Here is a 13,834-nt window from a genome sequence, read left to right as displayed (position 1 = left end):
GATAATCATGGTTATTTCAGCTTTGGCGAAAGGGGGCACTTGGTCGGAATTAGCTGCAGGATTATAGGACGTGGAGTTCAGCACGCACTAACCGCAGACTTGCAACTATGGGGGGGGGGGGCATTTCATGAAGTGTTTTGGTCGAATAGTTTTCTGACAAACTGTTACAAGCTAGTGAAATCCTTGCATCTGATTGGCTGAGAGCAAATTTGTCCGACAACTTTGTCGAACAAAATGCTTCATGAAATGCCCCCACCCCCCCCCCCCCTACATTACCAGCTAGTAGTTGCAACGGCAAACATCCCATATGAAAAATCTCGAAGTTCTGGATCTGGCAGCTCCTCTGGCTGCCCATTTGTACCTTCCTCGGCCATGGCAAAACAGCGAGCAAAGTGATCACTGAATGACGTCCATTGCGCTACTCAACCCGCGTGGTTAAGTTGCCAACTTGCCGCAATGCAACTATCAGTGTCCTATAATGCCTGGAGCTGGTCATATGGCACACGAGCAGTGGCAACGCTAAGCACAAAGCGCCCATACTGACAAGGCTTGAATAACTCTAATTTTTGATAAACTAAGTTTTTCGAGAGAAACTGTGTTTATCGAGCAAAAAAAAAAAACCTAGTTTGTTGCCGAAAAACTAAGTTTATCAGTCGATAAACTAAGTTTATCGAACAAAAAACCTAGTTTATTGCAATAAACAGTTTATCAGCGAAAAACTCAGCTTATCAGTTGATAAACTAAGTTTTTCGAGTGGAACACTGTTTACCGAGCGAAAACTAAGTTTATCGTTATAAACTTAGTTTTTCACTCGATAAACTGCAATTTTCAGTTGATAAACAAAGTTTATTGATAAAGTAAGTTTATCGCTCGAGAAACACAGTTTCTCTAGAAAAACTTAGTTTATTGACTGATAAACTTAGTTTTTTGGCGATGAACTAAGTTTCAGAGACTCCAACTCTCCCGCTTTTGACGGGAGATCTCCCGCCGAAAACCCATTTTCACAAAACGTCCAATTCTCCCGCTTTAGATTTAATTTCTTCCGCCCGCGCCCTGGCTCTGTGTCTCCCGCTTGTATGGTTTTGTAGATGCCAGTCAATTTCATATGCATGCATGTTTAGCATCTGCTAATTATGATATTATGATATATGAAATGAAGTTTTATTAAGCCAAAATGTATGATTTGAATCATTGAATTATTTCTTACTTAGTGCCATCGTATGTTGAAAAATAAGCCTGAGATAGCACAAGAAAACATCTATAGAACCCTAATATCCAAAGGGGCTTCGCGCACATCAAGTTGTTGGAGTCTCCCGTTTGCTGGGGGTTCACATACAGGCAGGACAATCTCCAGCAGAAGGTGCTTGGGGTTGGAGTCTCTGAAGTTTATTGGAGTTATTGGACAAGTGGCGCGCCATATCTATACGTGCGGCCGTGCTGTTGACTCGCTCACACACTGCACGGGCGGCGAAAGACGTGTTCGAGATAGTCTTCATCAGAGGCACCGCGACATGCTTTTGTTTTGTGTGTGCTGTGTTAGAAAACGTCAAAATGTGTCGCGACAGCTTCGCAAGATGGCGCCCTTCAATTTACCTACCATTGTCGTACAGCATTCCGTCTTAACTGTACACGTACGTCTGTTTGTAAATCATTACCCCCACAATTTAGAATTCAAAAGGTGCTTAATTGTAACATAAAGTATAAAAAGTATCACTTGTGGGCATTAGTAAGAATAATTACCCACACCGTGGACCCACACCAAGTAGGGCCTACCTAATAGTCCAGTCAAAATACGACAAAAAGTGGGTTAACCCACAACTAATTGCAACAGAAACGATTCCACTTGCATTTGACCCGGAAGAGCTATTAAAATAACGTATTAAAAGTTCCCTAAAATTCGAGTGGTGGATCAGTGTCTAATTTGCATAAATTCAAAATGGCCGCCATACAACCTGTTTATGCCTATATCTCGGGATACGTAACCAATAGAAAGTAAATTCCGGTTTCTAAACCTATGTTTTTTAGGTCAAGGAATACAATTATGTTATCTGTAGCAACCTTCAAGCATCCCTTTATATAGTTTTTGCATATATTTTCATATAATTATATGCAAAATGGCCGCCATATTGCCTGTGCAAGCCCGTATCTTCGTATACCATTAATGAAGTACACTCAGGAATAAGTCGCTATATATCTGGACATAAAACCCACAAAAAATATATATTCTGGTGTCTAAACCTATGGGTTTTTTTTAGGTCAGGGAATACAATTATGATATTAGCAGTAACTTTCAAGCTTCCCTTTATACATTTTTTGCATATATTTGCATTTAATAAATGCAAAATTGCCACCATAATTCCTCTACAGGCTTATATCTCTATCTGTAAAAGGTACCCAGTGGTGGTGTCTATGGTCTTAATTTTACTGCTGAAAGTCACTGTTGTAGAAAACGTTCCAATCAGGAATAATTACCTATATTTCACTAAAAATGTGCATATATTTATACATAAATCTATTCAAATTAAGAGTAGCTTATATCCATAAGCTCCTCTACAAAAGTTTCATGAGTTTGGACATTTGTTTAGAGAATGTTCTTGTCATATCAGGGTACCATGTCACTCACTCACTTTCTGAATAAAAGACCCAGGGGTCCAGCCCTCACTGAGTATCTCAAGTTCACCTTCCATCCATTCTTACAGACTATTACTTGGGAGAGAGGAAATTGGAAGACTTTGGGAACCTCTAGGGCCATATCTACAAGCCTTTAGGGACCTCCATGGTCCAGGGAGGCATGATGTTCATATATTCATGACACTAGCAATAAATGCATGCACCTACAGTACTAAGTTTGTTGACAATTTGACCCTATGTTTTCAAAAAGAGGATCAAAAATCAAAAGTGGCCCCCAATAATTTGGTCACAGCCCCAAGGCGTCCGCACCTATAGGTAATATTTAAGGTGCCTTTGGGCATCCTGTGGCCTGGGGTGGAGGGGGGGGGGTTGGGGTATATATATATATATATATATATATATATATTATATATATATTATAGATGACGAAGTATGGTGGTAATGCATTTCAGTTCAACAGTGCTATTTATTCAGACCAAATTTTCGACGGATATATTCGTCTTCCTCAGGATCGACAATGACAATTGTGAAGAAAGACGAATGTTTTCGTCGAAAATTTGGTCTGACTAAATAGCACTGTTGGACTGAAATGCATTACCACCCTAATTCGTCATCTTTTCTGTACTGGTACCAACACATGGATTACAAGTGTCATATATATATATACAATGTGTAATATTTCGAAAACAAGTTAAAATTGCGAAAGTAAACTTAAATCTATATGCAATCTCCAAGATATTCAACTTTGTACATTATACCTAGCTCTGTTACACTTGGTTCTACTTTTGTGTGTGTGTGTGTGAGGGTGTATGTGTGTGAGGGGAGTTTTTTTATAATAGATTCCTTAATTTCGGGGTTCTGGGACCTTTTGGACATGGTGTCTATTTGAACACCTTGAAAGTCTATCATCCTTGGGATGCTACTTGCCTAGTTTGTTGAAAATCTGTCATTACATGGGTTTTTTAAAGAGAACCTGGAAATGGTTTTTGAAAATGTATGCATGACCGACGACCGGACAGTAGAATATAAATGATGGCTATTTGCAATATTAGCTTGAACCTTTTTTGCTGTCTTGAACCTTTGGCTAAGATGAGTTTAAAATCTATATGGATCAAAGTCACTTGATTTCAAGAAAACTTTCTTTCGTTTCCTGTACATTATTTTCATTTTCTAGCTTGTGATAATACAGATACTAAGGTATGTAATGTGATCTCTCAAAATAGAGATCAATGATAAAAGTGAAAAACGAGTATAGCTTACACTCACAGTGTTTTATGTGTTTACTACAAATTCTGGACTAGGATGGTGTGAAATTGCAGTTGATTACTTTAAAGCAAACAGGATCTCGGCTCCATTTCATACTGAAGCGTGGTAAGTCTCAAGTTTGTTGCAAACTGTGTCGATGTCTTTCGAGAATGCTTCTTATTCCTAGTCACCAATTAGAACAGCATAATCTCACTCCTCACATATTTTAGAAATACAACATTACAAGTGTCTGATATATAATGGCCCGCATCTGACACTGGTATGGGTTGTGTGCAGTCAAATCTGCTTGCCCTGCAACTATACACTGCCAGTTGCTAATATCCTGTCTTGCAGTTGCATCAGACTTTCTTCAGGAGTTCCTTAATAGCTGCAGCTTTGTCTGTAGTGATCAGAACATATTTGATTTTTTGATTAAACATCTTCCTCAAATCGTCCCAATTCCAATGATTGTATGTCATTTCCCTTCCACTGTTTAACTTGAAGAAAAGCTGCTACCGAGGTGGAGGGAAGGGACCTTTTGGAAGGGTTAGGAACAGAAAATGATGTTATGTATTTTCTTTTTTATCTGACTTAAGACTGCTTTTTTGCCAGCAAAATTGAATTCAGCCTTCATGCTGCTCGCATTTCCAAAAAACAACAACTGTGTGTTGGTGAAAATGTTATTAGTGCGAAGCCTCAATGCAATAGGAAACATTTCTTTTAATAAAGCTGCAGATACAACAAAATGGTAAAAGTAAGACTTATAAGAATTTATATGTGTTGTATGAGCTTGAAGCCTATGAGAAGGATGCTGTTTGTATTGATCGACTGATGAATCCAGAGTACTAGTAATAGAAATGTTAAAGGGACATTTCAGACGATTTTCATAATTTCACATCATGTAGTACATAAATCGACAACTCCATGTATAGATTTGTGGAATTTATTGTGGTTCTTGATCAGAGAAACAATACTTTGAAAGACCTTAAATAAATTACACTGAACAAGGATGATGACATTGGAGGTTCACATATTTCAGAAATGTAGCAGTGTAATTCCATTACAATACCACTTGCTTGCGAGTTCACCTGTGTATAATCTATGCATGCCTTCTTCTTTTGTTCTGCTTCCTTGAGCCCCAATTAAAGCATTCTTATGGTGACTCTGCCATGTCATCATCCTTGTTCATTTCAATTTGTTCTAAATTTTGAAAATATTCTTATTCTTCAACCCAGTTATCATAAATTCTGAAACTCTGTCCTCTGTATAACTAATTTATAGTTGTTCAAATGTAAAAATCTGAAAGTCATCCGGAGGTCTCCTTTAAGGCATTTCTTTTTTTTTCTTTTTCTTTGTATTTGGCTGTAAATCACAATGTTTTACATTTTCAGTGAGTCACTGGGTGAAACCGTGCAAGAATATGACAAAATCCACTTCCATACAAATTATCACGGTCATATGTTGCTCATTGATAAACATGCCTTTACCAAAAGTTTTGCAACAAAGGACACAAGTATCAACTAAACATGGATGTAAATCTTCGCAGGTAAGAAAAAAGATGTTTGAAAAAAACCCCTGCTGAATGATTTAAGACCAATTTTTGTGTACCGTAAGCACACTTTGAAAGCTATATGAGATATGTCCAAACTCATGAAACTTTTGTAGAGTAGCTTATGGATAATCATGAACTTGATGATATGCCCCCCCCCCCCCCCCCTTGGCAAAAAAAAAAGAGAAGAAATAAAGAATTGCAACATAGACACAAGTAATAAGCAGTAAACATGAGGGCAAATTACAAAACATAATACATTAAATATCATGCAATCACGAAATATTTTAATGATTCCTACTACATAATTTCAGAGTTTAATATTTGTGTACCTATTGAGCACACTTTGGAAGATAAGTTGAATTTACAGTTAAATAAAGGTATGTTCTATTCGATGCTACTTACAGTTGTTCCTGTTTTGAGGCTGTATCTCAAGAAAATGTGAGTACAATGTAATACAATACTTTTGATAAATGCAAGAATATACACACTAGGAGTAGGATAATCATCGAGGTTTTAAATGGTATTATAACAATTTTCCCTTGATATCTTGGATGAGACATTAAAGTACAATTAACGTTCTGCAGCTTGTATTCGTATATCTGAAATCATATTCACGGTAGTAATTTGAATAGATTTATGTATAAATATATGCAAATTTTTAGTGAAATATGGGTAACTATTCCTGAGTGGAACGTATTCTACATCAGTGATTCTCAGCAGTGAAATTAAAACCACAGACACCATCACTAGGTACCTTTTACAGATAGAAATATAAGCCTGTAGTGGCACTACGGCGGTCATTTTGCATTTAATTGAATGCAAATATATGCAAAAACTGTATAAAGGGAAGTTTGAAAGTTACTGCTTATATCATAATTGTATTCCCTGACCTAAAAAACAGCTATAGGTTTAGACACCAGAATCTATTTTCTGTGGGTTTTATGTCCAGATATATGGCGACTTATTCCTGAGTGTACTACATTAATGATATACGAAGATACGGGCTTGCGCAGGCAATATGGCGGCCATTTTGCATGTAATTATATGCAAATATATGCAAAAACTATATAAAAGGATGTTTGAAAGTTGCTATACATAAAGTAATTGTATTCCTTGACCTAAAAAACATAGGATTAGACACCGGAATTTACTTTCTGTGGGTTATATATCCCCAGATATAGGCATAAATAGGTTGTATGGCGGCCATTTTGAATTTATGCAAATTAGACACTGATCCACCACTCGAATTTTAGGGAACTTTTAATATGTTATTTTGATAGCTCTTCCGGGTCAAATGCAAGTGGAATCGTTTCTGTTGCAATTAGTTGTGGGTCATTTCATATTTTGACTGGACTATAATTTGGAACAGGCGAGGCGATAGCCGAATCGGGATGTTTGGAGGGGTAAAAGTGATGTGTGTGATTTGCACGTAAGGGCGCCGGAAGGGGGGCACTTGCCCCCCCCCCCCCCCCCCCCGATAAAATGTTGGGGGTGCAAAACGAGTTCCCCCCCCCAAGTGTCCCCTGTATAACAAATAATTAATCAATTATCTAAAGACCAAAATGAACAATAAAGGCATTTTCTTGTCTAAAAGTTGTCAATTTCATAACTAAAAATACAAAATTTTCGCCCCAAACGGGGCGAAAATCATATTACTCGAACATTATACATTGTTTTATCATTACACTAATATTAAGTTATGAGTAAATTTAGTGAATACATGGTAGCCTTGCGTCCTCGAGTGTGCCCGCTGAAACATACCTTTGGTAAATAGTTTTCCTTTTCTTCTCTGCTTTCTAGCAGTATAAGAAAAAAATTTTATTACTCGAACAATGCAATCACGTTTAAGCTTTTAATGAATACATTTCAGAGGAATGGCAAAGTTAAAGTGGCTCGCTCGTTCTGTCCATACTTATGGTAAAATGAATAGTTTTCATAAGTTATGGTCATAGTCCTTCGCAGTGATTTTCTTTTATACTATGTTTAATTCCCTAGAAATTTAATTCAAAATGCTCTATAAACGAGACTTTTATACTCTGTTCTTACAAAAAGTCCTCCCCCGCTCGGTCGCTTCGCTCCCTCGCTGAGGATCTCATACCGTCACACAATGTACGCCCGTATAGCCTTTCGTACTGAAGTTTTTTAGTATGTTTAATTCCCTAGAAATTTGCTTTTAAATGCTCTATAAACGCGACTTTCATACTCTGTTTTTACAAAAAGTCCGTACCGTGAGAGGGGGGTATGCCCCTCCCACACCCTCGTCGAAGATCTCACACTGTCACATAATGTACCCCCCCCCCCGTAATTAATGTTATGATCATAGTCCTTCCAACTGATTTTTTTCAATATGTTTATTCCCTAGAAATTTGCTTTTAAATGCTCGATAAATGCGACTTTTGCACTCTGTTTTTACAAAAAGTCCCTACCGTGGGAGGGGGGTTTCCCCCTCCCACACCCTGCCCCGCCTCGGTCGCTTCCCTCCCTCGCCGAAGATCTCACACCGTCACATGATGTACCCCCGTATGTTATGATCATAGTCATTCCAACTGATCTTTTTTATATAAAATATGTTAATTCCCTAGAAATTTGCTTTTAAATGCTCTATAAACGCGACTTTTGCACTCTGATTTTACAAAAAGTCCCTACCGTGGGAGGGGGGATACCCCCCCCCCCCCCCACCCTCCTCCCGGTCGGTCGCTTCGCTCCCTCGTCGAGGATCTCACACCGTCACATTAAAGGTACTAGCCCACATTTGCAAACCCACGAAAATCAAAACTGCATAAAACAGGTCAAATATGACTTCAAGTACAAGTTATAACAGTAACATACCTCACCTGTTGCTCTTTAATTGTCTAAACCATTCGATAAAAGAGAGAAAATCATCGTTTTAAAATCAATTTTCAAACCGGGTCAACCCGACCCAAAATCGAATTGCGAGCGCGGGTTATAATAGCTACGTACATGTAACTTACACATGTATCGCATGCATGACATAGTACGTACGTGGACCGGAGCTAGCGAGCGTTATACGCATGCATACGGTGCATTTTCATTTAATTTTTATGAAAGTAATGGACTAATTGGAACGAAATTTTGCACAGGTGTTACTGCAATCATACCCACACTCCATGCTAACTATGAGACCAATTGCTGCAGGTTTACCTCGATGGATTTACGAACCGACGCAGTGAGTTTGAAGACAGAGATATCGTAAATTTTTTGAATTCACACTAAAATTACACTATGGATAGGAAGAACAACTTCCACTCTCATCACCCTGTCAAAATTTTCACACACAAGACAGGAAAAGTCATTGAAAACGTTGTCTAAAACTTGTGAGATCTTTAAACGCGATTTTCTCAGAATTGCATTTTCGCTCAAAAACGAAATAGCGTCGGTTCGTGAAACCACCGACGAAATGTGGGCTAATACCTTTAATGTACCCCCGTATGTATAATAATCATAGTCCTTCGTTGCTGATTTTTTTTTACTATGTTTAATTCCTTAGAAATTTGCTTTTAAATGGTATATAAACGCACTTTTGTGTTTTACAAAAGGTCCCGTACCTTGTGTGTGTGTGTGGGGGGGGGGGGGGGGGGGGATTCCCCCTTTGCCCCCCCCCCCCCCCCCCCCCTCGGTCGCTTCGCTCCCTCGCCGAGGATCTCACATCGTCACATTTAATGTGCTCCCCTCGAGATTTTGCGCCCCACCAAAAAAAAACACACAAACAAAACAAACAAACAAAAACAAAAACAAAAACAAAAACTGAAACAAAACAGAAGTGTTCCGCGCGCTTGTTTGCACGTGTACGCTCTCAACAATCGTTTGATTACTGTAAAAGTGGAAATTTTCGCGGTGTTGAAATTTTCGCGCATTTCGCGCAACCAGAAACTAGCGCGAAAATAAAAGCGCACGAATATTTTTGCTTGCCATTTGTTCCAGTAGTTGACGTCTTGATTCCGCGGAATTAAAAACACGCGAAACTCTTCTAACCCCGCCGAGCGCGAAAAATTTGTCGTGCGAAAATATCCACTTTTACAGTAAATTTGCATGCTTCATCGTTTTGTGATATATATAGATTTTTTTTTCATCAGGCTTGCCACTAGTGTTTTATTGATGGGGCCACTGAGTGGAACAGTGGATCGTATGCACTATGAGGCATAGTGCATACGATCCACTGTATACTGTACGTGCCACTTGCCAAGACTCTTCACTCTCAATCGCCAGATCTGGGATATCCGGGTTCGAATTCGATCAAGTTTGCCTGATGCGTCCTTGGACAATATGCTTTTACTCACCGTGCCCAAAATTCTCGTCCCATGCAGGGGTAGGTCCTAAAGCTTTATAGGGTATAATGATAGTGACATGATCGTATACATCAAAACAACAACAACAACAACAAAAGAGCAACATTTAATGATGAAAATCCTTTCATCTGCCGCGGGGTAAAAAAAAAGTAAAACGTATAGCTCAATACCTTTAAGATATTCAGATTAATGAAATTCTTGCGTCGAGTTGTTTTTATTGTAACTGATTGACGAAATATTGCTCTATACAAATAATTGACATAAATCGACGTAATTTCATTATACTTTGAATAAATACACACAGTACCCGCTACATCAGTGCTTTTAGGGATTAGAACAAGCACTGGCTATATTGGGCGGGGACTCGGTTATAAGATGCCTGTCCGGCAATCAGAAGGTCTTCGGTTTGAATCCTGATTGCCGAGTCTAAATCTGATTAATTCGGTGCTTCTTTAGGCTGTTGTAGAGCTATTTGTCAATCAGAGACAGAGATGTTGAAATAGGCATAATCAGTTGGGAGGAAATTACTTTACACTGTATTTTAAGATCTAATATACAAACTATTTAGCAAGTTGTGAGGCAATAATTATAATTATTTAATGATTACTGTTGAGTATTCATATCGACTGTTTTAAAACTGTTACTTTGGTGAAATTTGATAGCTAAACTTCAAACTTTCATAGCTTCCCTATAATTTAGATTTTAAATCAAGTTTTCACAGCACCGTTGTGCATGCTTATAAAGTTCTACTTTTCTTAGACTAATTTCTCTTTAATGTCCCATTTTGAACAATGGAGTTTTGTGAGCTTTCCTTTAAGATTTTTACATGGTTCTAATACTGTTGTAGCCGTGTGTATTGTGTGTGTGTGTGTGTGTGGGTGTGTGTGTTTTATACATAAATGTTAAGGGCTTATGTAACCTTTGATTGTCATCATGATCAACTTTTTACTCGATTGTAAGATTTATATCAAATTTATCTGAGTGTTTCCCTTGTCTTTGTACAGTTGATGAATCCATGTTTGGGAGAAATTCCCCATTTACAAACTTTTTGACATTATTCACATGCAGGCACAGTATAATAACGTGTGGAATTTAGGAAAAAAGCTTGCCAGAGCTGCTTTCAAGAGACTACCTGCGTCCGACGATTGCATTTTGTGACAAATTATACTGTGAGAACAGGCAGATGAGCTCAGAACAGTCTACACCCGACAACAATAAAAGCAAAAACAAAACAACAACGACAACGACGACGGCGACGGCGACGGCGACGGCGACGGCGACGGCGACATCAATCCCAAATATTTTCGATGTTCTGCAGTTTCATGAGAACACTTTGATGATTTAATACTTTGCTATTATTTTTGTTTTTAGCCAGAATGACTTGAGTCTTTATCTCTTCAATCATGACTGCATGTACTATAGTCATCCACCTCTCTGCGATATAGCCATATGGGCTGCTATAATGGGGCCAAGCAGCTATGCAGTACAGCTAAAAATCCTGTTGTGCATTGTGGTTAAACAATTATGCATTTCTACCCAGTATGCAGAGTGTTTTGTTTAAAAAAAATGGCGAAATACATTCATTATCATTAAGCTACCATATTTGTTAAATCGAGGTGAATGATAAATAGACAGGTATGCATAGTATACAAATGATGCACAGGATAGAGTGCGTTAGTGTAGGCGTAGTGCACTCGAGGGTATTTACAATTGTGAAACATGCACGAGGCGAAGCCGAGTGCATGTTGCACTACATGGTAAATACCCGAGAGTGAGCTACGCCTACACTAACGCCACGAAATAATCCTGTGCATCATTTGTTTTATAAAATGGGTCGAAAATTCGAAAACTAACATCATTTTTCAGCGTTTTTCACGTACCTTTGTGGGTCAAGACGTCCGAAGATGTTCGTCCCAAACTTTTACGCACGTCGCACTCGCGGAAGTCCCGCACATACAGTACAGTGTGTATAAGTATAATGGGGGGTTGGGTTTCCGGACACCCGCATGAAAACTTACTTATTTTACATAGAATATGCACCATTTACCTTAAAGACTTGATATAGACTCCTCATATAGGCCTACTAGACAACATACTCTGAAAACGGCGTGAGAATTAACCTGCTAAATCGTTGGATTTGCTCTTCAAAGTGACTCCATGTACGCGTCCGGTCCCATAACGCTTGGTCTACTGTATACTGTACAAAGTGTACGTATAGTACAGTATACGTACGTACGCCACATATGTTATGCACAAGGGAAGACAGGCCGGCCGGCCGGCCGGCAGCCCGAACTAGAAGTTGTTTACAGGATTGACAGCGCGTACGCGTATGCATGCAATTCATCGAAGGAGCCGCCGCGCGCACAGACGATCGGCAATCTACCATAGGATTACAGGCAGTGCAGTTGTACTGAAGTAAAGGAAGGAGGTGTGTCTCATTTCAGCGCTTCCTATTGGCTACATTCTTGAACCCATTTTATAAAATATTTTATAAAATGGGTTCAAGAATGTAGCCAATTGGAAGCGCTGAAATGAGTCACGTGTGCGTGCATTATTTTCTGCAGGTAAGCACTAAGAAGAGTCTCTCTTCCACCTCCCTGGCCTGACGTACGTCACAATGTTTTACACTAGCAGTGCGCACTCAATCAGTAAGTTACAAGTGCGTCACGCGCTACTCTACGCGCTGTCAATCCTGTAAACAACTTCTAGTTCGGGCCGCGGGCTGCCACAACAGCCGGCGGCCTTTCTTGTGCATAACAGTACGTGGCGTACGTATACTCTTATACGTACGTACAGTAGGCCCTACTAGGTGAGTGTGCGGGATTTCCGAGTGCGACGTGCGTAAATGTTTGGGACGAACATCTTCGGACATCTTGACTTTTGAGCGAGTGCTACATGTAGCTGACTGGTATTGACCCACAAAGGTACGTGAATAATGCTGTTAGTTTTCGACCCATTTTATAAAACTAATGATGCACAGGATTATTTCGTGGCGTTAGTGAAGGTGCGGCTCACTCTCGAGTATTGACAACGGTTGCAAACATGCACTCGGCTGCGCCTCGTGCATGTCGCACCATTGTCAATACTCTCGAGCGCGCCGCACCTTCACTAACACACTCTATCCTGTGCATCATTAGTATAATAGCGAACACTCGGAGTAACGAACCACAGGAATAACGCCACAGAGTTTAGCGCAGGAACGGCGCAGTGTTTTCAAAAGTGTGGGGGCCCACTTCCGGGTTTCATGAGCTAACAAAGTGATGACACCAGGGTCCTTATGTATTCCTTTGCAAGGGCGTACCGAGGGGGGGATGTTTTGGGTGTTCAAACACCCCCCTTTGCCAAAAGGGGGGTGTTTAAGGTGTTCAAACACCCCCCTTGGGCAAAAGGGATGTGTTTGAGCTATTCAACACCCCTCTTCAGCAATGCTTAGATGTTGACAAATGAAACAAAAGCTGTCTTTACGGCTTTTATTTCCGTTTTGAATTCCGCCTTTCCTTTCTTTTGCGTTCATTTTCTCTCTCTCTCTCTCTCTCTCTCTTCCTTGTTTTAATGTTTGTGTGGATGATGATACATTATGGAGAACATTACATTATATCATACGCACTAAAGAACTCGTGTACAGTACGTGTTAATACTACGTTACTGCACCGCGCGCGAAGCTGACGCGCAAACAGTAGACATTCCCGATCCCTGCTTTGCTTTCTGACCGAATCGCGAAGATACATTGCGCATAATGTTCACTGTTTACCGGTCAAAGAGATTACAATCTCTTTGTTACCGGTATTATACCGTACGCGGTACCGTAAATTGTGTATGATGCATAATATTATGTGTGTACAATGCATGCTGCGCTGCAGCCTATTAAAGGCACATTGCATGCTAAGTCGGTAGTATCAACTACCAACAGTGGCGTATCTGGGGGGGGGGGGGGCAAGGGGGCACGTGAAAAAAAAAAACGAGAAAAAAGAAGAAGAAGAAGAAGAAGAAGAAAAAAAAAAAAAAACCTCGCCCGGACGGGGGGAAGGAGAATGGGGGGGGGGGGGGGGGGGCAGAAAACCAAATCAACAAGATAAAAACAAAACATGAATTCCATGTT

Source organism: Diadema antillarum, unplaced genomic scaffold (assembly GCF_040938485.1).
Source record: "Diadema antillarum isolate AM-2024a unplaced genomic scaffold, OU_Dant_1.0 scf00000045, whole genome shotgun sequence".
NCBI lineage: Eukaryota > Metazoa > Echinodermata > Echinoidea > Diadematoida > Diadematidae > Diadema > Diadema antillarum.
This window is presented reverse-complemented; position numbering follows the sequence as displayed.